This window comes from Octopus bimaculoides, chromosome 5, assembly GCF_046866305.1.
Source record: "Octopus bimaculoides isolate indiv1 chromosome 5, ASM4686630v1, whole genome shotgun sequence".
NCBI lineage: Eukaryota > Metazoa > Mollusca > Cephalopoda > Octopoda > Octopodidae > Octopus > Octopus bimaculoides.
Genome location: NC_142932.1, coordinates 86,479,739 through 86,486,895, shown reverse-complemented (window position 1 = coordinate 86,486,895; position 7,157 = coordinate 86,479,739). Strand labels below are relative to the sequence as shown.

Here is a 7,157-nt window from a genome sequence, read left to right as displayed (position 1 = left end):
AAATCATATATCCAAATGCAAACATATAAAACACCATCATGCAAACAAAAATATATCTACAATTTTAAAACTTATATGATAATCACCAGTGTAACTTTACAGAATTTACATGGCAGAAGATTAAAATATAATTATATAAAAAGATATGAAATATTTTGCCATTTTCAAGGAAATGTTCATTTCATTATCATGATTTTAACAGACACTTTTTCCACACTTGCAGGAGTCAGACAAAATTCAATGAGGCAGATTTTATTTGGATGGATGCTCTTTTCGTGGCCAATTCTCACTTGTTTTCAAGCAAGGTAATATATTTCCCTTAATTGTTTCAACATGAACAGCACAACGGTAAGACATACTTTGACAGAGAATTACAAACAATGACACCACTTGATTGAAAATGACGTTTGTTTACAATTAGAGCTCAAAAACATATGAAAACAACACACATACATCAAAATCATCATCGTTTTAATGTCCACTTCTCCATGCTTTCATGGGTCAGATAGAGTTTATTAAGGCAGATTTTCTATGGCCAGATGCTCTTCTTCTTGCCAACTTTTGTTTCCAAGCAAGGTAATATTTCTTCGTGACCAGAGACATACTGGAAATGAATGACATTCATTTACAAAAATCACACTACATCACAACAAATAAACAAAAATACTTTCTCTGTCACACACAAACACACATATATATATATATATATATATATATATATACATACATACAATGGGGTTTCTTTTGGGTTTCTACCTACCAAATCCACTCACAAAGCTTCAGTAGATGGAGACTGAAACAAAATTTGTATATAGTTGCCCTGGGGCTAAGTTGTCAGGCAGTAGGACTTAATCTGAAACCATATGGCTGGCAAACAAACTTCTTAACCACACAACCATGATGCCTGTGCCTATTTATCTATTTTTACATAAATGATCATCAATTTGTCTAAACAATATCTGTATGAAAATACATTTACATAGAGACAGACTGAAAAAACACCCCAGGCCAGCAATTATTATCATTAATAATGCACAATATTGCTTTGAATATTTCATGATATTATTATCAATTTATCTATTCTAAGAAAATATTTGTCTAAATAATATTTGCACAAAAATGTGTTTATCTAGCAACTAAGTACACTCTATAAGGTGGTTGGAAGGTAGTGAAGATTCTTTAGTCTTGCAAAGTAGTACTTGTACCACAATAAAAACACCTAATATGCTCAGTAAAGTGGTCAGTGTGAGGATAGGCATCCAGCCATAGAAATCATGCCAAAATTGGACATACAAATGAGACCTGGTCTGTAGCCTGTTTGAGAAAGTGGTAACTTTTAACAAGAACTGATCTGGACTGTGATGACTGATCCAGAATGGAAAGTGGATGTAAAATAAAGGTGGAAATTTCAGCAAAGATGCTAGGGAAGTAATGCAAGGTGAAGCCATTGGAGGCAATAAATATAAGTACTATAAAAAAAAAACTTAACCAGGTTCTAAAAAATTAAGCTTATTTCATAATAGTGCAAGATCAGTGACTTCATCAAAAGAACTATCTAAAAAGCATCAAGATTTGACCAACTGGTACATTAGAAACTCTAGCTCAAGCAGAATCTGAAAATGACAGCATTACAATGTTTGTGGATGTTGAAGAAAGATAAAGGCAAGACACCTAAGATTTGGGTTTGGAATCTTAGAAACAGGATATGTCTGCTGTTTTTGACATTTCTTATTGAATAGGAGATAATATCGACAATAGTACGCGCGTGCGTATGTGTGTGAATATGTGCATGTGTGTACACAGTAGTTTGAGTAAACAAGAACATTCGGAATGGCAATTTTTAATACTGACAATTAACCCAACAAACATAAGCATGTAAATAACCACATATATACTAGAACTACATGTAAATATAATCATGTGTCTGAAACCCATGTAAAATAACCATGTGTACGTCAAAACCACATGTTAATAACCATGTCTGCCATCAGAACATGTAAATAACCATATGTACACCACAAGAGCTACATGTATGTAACCACATATGTATATGATGCTTGTGCTACCACTTATAAACAAAACTGGTCAGAAGAGAAAGCAATACCATAACTTGACAGTAATTTTGTACACAAACAAAAGCAATACAATTACGGGATGTGTCGATTTAAACAATCTCACTAGTAGATTCACTGGTATTTCATCAACCCAGGATGAGTGAAAAGTAAAGTCGACTCTCACAGGATTTGAACCACCGCTTTCTTCAGAAATAACGGCGGAGTAAAAATAAATACACACAAAAGCGAGTCTGCGACACAGGTTCGATTCTAAGTTGAAATAATTTTACACTTGCGCAGCTAATGTGTCTGAGGAAAGAATGAACGTCACACGTACCTCATTCACATCCCTTCCCTGTGCCTGTCAAAGAAACCTTGGTGAGGAGAATTTGCGACATGAATTTCTGAAAGAAATAGTGTATAATCGATTGGATCTATTCTAGTATTTCCTTTATATCTATTTTATGTACTTACCCCTAGCAGAAGAATTAGAAAGCAAAGTCAAACTCAGCGAAATCTGAACCCAGAAAAATGAATCAAACTGGAGCCAAAAAAAATGAAGCTTGTATGTACATGGTCGTTTGATCCGCTAAAACTATCAGTCAAATCTTTCTCAAATCACACCTTACTATTTAAAAAAAACAAAAAAACGTGAGATATTGTCGTCCTAAAATAGCTTTAAAAGACGAGATTGTCACAGCTGGGTTGTCTCTGTTCATTCATGACTGACCTGGAGCTAAACAACAATAGTAAACTAAATACAGCAGAGCTCCACTGCGCTTTCGTTTTCGTTAATTCAACCAAAAATTAATTATTAAGTTCGTATATAAATATGCATGAATTTTAATGAAGAAATACTTTAGGTTGTGATGTTCATGCCTTTTCAAGCAACAGAAAAACAACAACAATAAAGAATTTGGTAATAACACGAATTTAAATATTATTCGAATGAGTAGCATGTCCAGTGACGGCTGAGGAGTGGAATTTTAGCTTCTAATTTAAGAAACTGACCATCAAGACTATAGAAGTTAATAAATGTTCTGGACTCGATAGGATAAAAAAAATTTTAATCACACGAATAAAAATAAAATAATTTAGAAAAATAATTTGATAAAAGAAGATTAGGAGATTAAAAAAAAAACATTGATAAAATCTTATATATAACTATTTCGTTTGTGAGGCGAGGGAAGATGAAGATTTTATCAGATAATAATGATGTTTGCATCCCAGAGGGGAAAGTGTCTACATTAAACATATAACATTACTGTGAAGAGATTTTCGAGTCAAAGAGCACCACAATGTAACCATTATTGACAATATTCATCCTGTTTTCAGACCTTACTTTATAATATTACCATTAGTCATTCCTACTCTATTTCTCTCTCGCTCTCACCCTCTCTAATTTCTCCTCTCTCCCTGCTGTGTGCTGGCTGTCTTTCGTTTTGGAAAACCGGCATTCCAGCAATGCGGGTCATTTCAGGACAGAGAGAGAAAGGGAGAGAAAGAAAGAGAGAAGGGAGAAGATAGCGATAGGTAGGAAGAAAAGGTCGAGAGAGATTTATAAATTGATGATTACTTGATTTCGATGTGTTATTGCAGAGGAAAGTGGAAAATAATAAACAGCGAAGATCCTGCTAGCAATCGAAGCTGACGGGAGAGAAAAAAAATAATGAGAAAAATCTACAGCACATGCTTGTTTGTTTGTTTGTTTGTCGAGGATGAATGATTTCATTTCGGCTGGGGAGCTAGGGAAGGAAGAGTCGAATTGGCTATGCTGAATATATAAACTCAATACATATAATTATGTATATGTATATGATTGTGTATATATGTGTGCATACATACACAAAAACCAGTAATAATCAGGAAAGCGCGCGTACAGACATTTATATACACATACACACGCTTCTAGTGCTACGAAGATTAGAGATGAATCACTCGACGGACACACGCACACAGTGGGGGCGGAGGGGGAGCAATTAACTACAAGGTGGCCAGTAAGTGGGGGATCTGTTTTAGAATTAGAACGCACACTAAATGGATTACCCATTTTATAACCACTAACATAACAGTGAGACCATACATTGCCCACTCTCTTACTAAGGCTTACCTTATAGACAATAACAACAACAATAATAATAATGATAATAAAGGAGGTAACGGTTGGATGAGATCGAGAAGGAAAAAGAAAAGCTGTCAAAACTAACAATGTTTATCTGTGTTCAAAGTTTACTTAATTCTACCACATGGTGGCTGCATCTTACCTCAATTGATGAATTCTTTAGGGAATAAGGCAGGCCGAGATCTGGTACTGCGAGTGGACATCCAACTACCATTCACGGTGACCACCGAAAAAGTGTACCTGTTAATGCCATTCGATTATCCGACCGCAATCCCTCGGCAATTTCCGTAGCCGCCGGCAGCAGCCACGGCCGCGGCTCCGGTATGGGGTGCAACGGGATGGAGGGGAGGAAATTGATAGGCGGGAGAAAGAGGAGCATAACGAAAGAGTGAGGAGTAGGAGGAGAAGGGAAACGAAAGAGAGGGAAAGCGCGAGGAAGAAAGGAGAAAAAGAGAGAATGCGGTTCCTATGAAAGAAACAACCTGCCGCCACCGACCACCTCACTCTTAATGAATGAATCGTTTTTAGCTTCGCACTTTTGCGCTTCTTCTATATTGCCGGACAGTAGCAGGCAGCTAAGAAAAGGAATATATATATAAACAGAAACTTTCAGCAATCATTATAAACCACTTATATTTGTTGTTTTTGCTTTCACATTAATTTATTGTGTTACTTCTTACCAAGCCTCAGAATTTATAAGGAGAAATAAGATTGCGGGGAGTTTATGCCTTATCTTGTATGCATAGAGACGAGCGAAACGGTCGAGCTGACGACAAGGGAGTCAAATGTGCTGCAAGCGTTTCGTTGTTTTTGTTAAAAGGATTCTTAATGTGACGTTACTCAATTCATTTAGCAGTCCTGCAAGATTTAACATCTGGGAATCTTCTGTGTGCGCGTGTGCGTGTGTTTCCCAGATATTTTTCATTATCAAGCTGAGTAATGTTTAATGAATGAATGATAAATATCTGTACACAGATAGGTCGCCAGCGAGATATACATACATACATACATACACACACACACACACACACACACACACACACACACACACATACATACATATATATATATATATATATATATATATATATATATATATATATATATATATATATATATATATATATGATCTCACTGGCGACCTATATGTATATGAATTGTTGTTTAGCCGAGTTCGGCTCTAATCGATCAGACCTACTGTCAGAGGCATTAAGGTCTTGACCATCCTGTCTTTTAAAGAATATTCTGGGATAGGCTTACATACATGATGTAATGTCTGCTTTATGACGGATTTGAGGTTATGGTGAGAGGAGAAAGAGGAACAGCATCTCTAGCTTCCCCACTCAGGTAAGATCAAATGTGTATACAAAACGTAGGCAGAAGTGAATTCTAAAGGGTTACAGCTCTGGGAATGAGGAAATAGGGAAAATGAAAGGTGGGTACTTATTATGAGGTGAGAGCCAGGTGTCTGAATAGACCAGGCTTCCCTAGAGGTATCAGAAGATTATATTTCATTTGTCCGTTTAATTTTCGGCACCGATTCAGCAGTTTGATGCCCTTCTTATAACCAACCCTTTACAGAGGGCACTGGGTACATTTTATCAAAACACCACCAACAGAGAAGTCGTCATATCCTCAAAAAGATTAAAGGGTTCTCTCAACTGGGTTGTATCCACTTATTCGCCAATCATTTTACAACGTATATACTAGGCACATTCTACAGTAGACCAAGAGAGGTCATCTTGTATCCCGTAAGACAAGAGAGTCATCTATACTTCTCACATACACACACTCACATCTAAAAACATACGCGTGCACACTCATACACATACATTTGTGAACGCATGTTTTCTTGTTTGTTCCACGTTGGCTCAAAAAGTACAAAGTGAACACTTATAAATCATAAGCTGAACCTGTTTGCGAATATTTTGCGACCATTGCACCGTCATATTATCTCTCTTGCTTTTTGAGATCTACAATTTTGCCACAGGCTGTACATATCTTCACATATATCTACGTACACCAACACTCAAATGTATCTATGTGAACGTGTATCAAAGTATACATATACATGTAGCTATACATTACATGCACAACTACACAAATAGCTTAATAAGTTGTTCACACGCATAAAAACAGACATGCTTTTTCACATACACTCATCTACTGCACCTGATCCTCCCAAACATATTCGCGTGAACATGCATGTATTCTTTTGTATATACGCACTTTCACACAAACCTTAGATAATGAACATTAAATGTAAACTTCATTAATTAAGACACCCAAGCTGATGCAAGTATTCTGGCCAGATCATCTGCCTCAGAATAACTATTTCCATTCTTTTCACGTGAAACTAAGATTTACAGACCTAGATTTTTCTAATGACGCAGTTATTCTTGCTGAATCTTTGGATGTCTTAAGGAGCGCTCTCCTTTCACTGAGTGAGGAAGCAGAACCATTTAGCCATGGAGTCTTTTGGGTCAAGACAAAGATCTAATCCTTCGTTGGCTTCTTGGAGAACTCCGCCTTGTCTGTCTCTGTTGCGGGTGAGAATACCGAAGTCGTTGATCGCTTCACTTATCTTGGCAGTGAGATTCCTAGCGACATTAGCTGAGAGTCTGAAGTCTTAAAAATATTTGGCCGAGTTGATGCAGTTGTGGACTCATTGGACAAGGTGTTGACACTGCCGATTTCTATGCAGGAGAACAAAGGTTCAGGTCTTTTGGTCTCTTGTCCTCCATGTTCTGCTCTATAACTGTGAGACTTGTACACTGTCCGGAGCCCTTAGGAGCCACCTGAACTCCTTTGGCACCAGGTCGCTTCGCAGGGTTATAGGTACCATTTGTCGGATTTCGTATCCAACCCATGGCTCTAGTCAGAGACTAGAATACATTCTATTACTTGTATGATTCGGGAGTGCCAGTTCAAACTGTCTGGCCATGTTGCTCGATTTTCTGAGTTAGACCTTGTTTACTGTC

The 7,157-nt window shown here is 36.9% G+C and overlaps 1 protein-coding gene across 1 annotated transcript in view; it reads right to left on the bottom strand.

Moving 5' to 3' along the window:
* Window positions 1-5,162, bottom strand: part of LOC128247920 (uncharacterized) — a 29,746-nt gene extending 24,584 nt beyond the window's left edge. The window contains exon 1 of the mRNA XM_052968364.2: window positions 4,319-5,162. The gene's annotated coding sequence lies outside the window, so the exon portion shown is untranslated. The remainder of the gene's footprint in view (window positions 1-4,318) is intronic.
* Window positions 5,163-7,157: the final 1,995 nt, after the last annotated feature.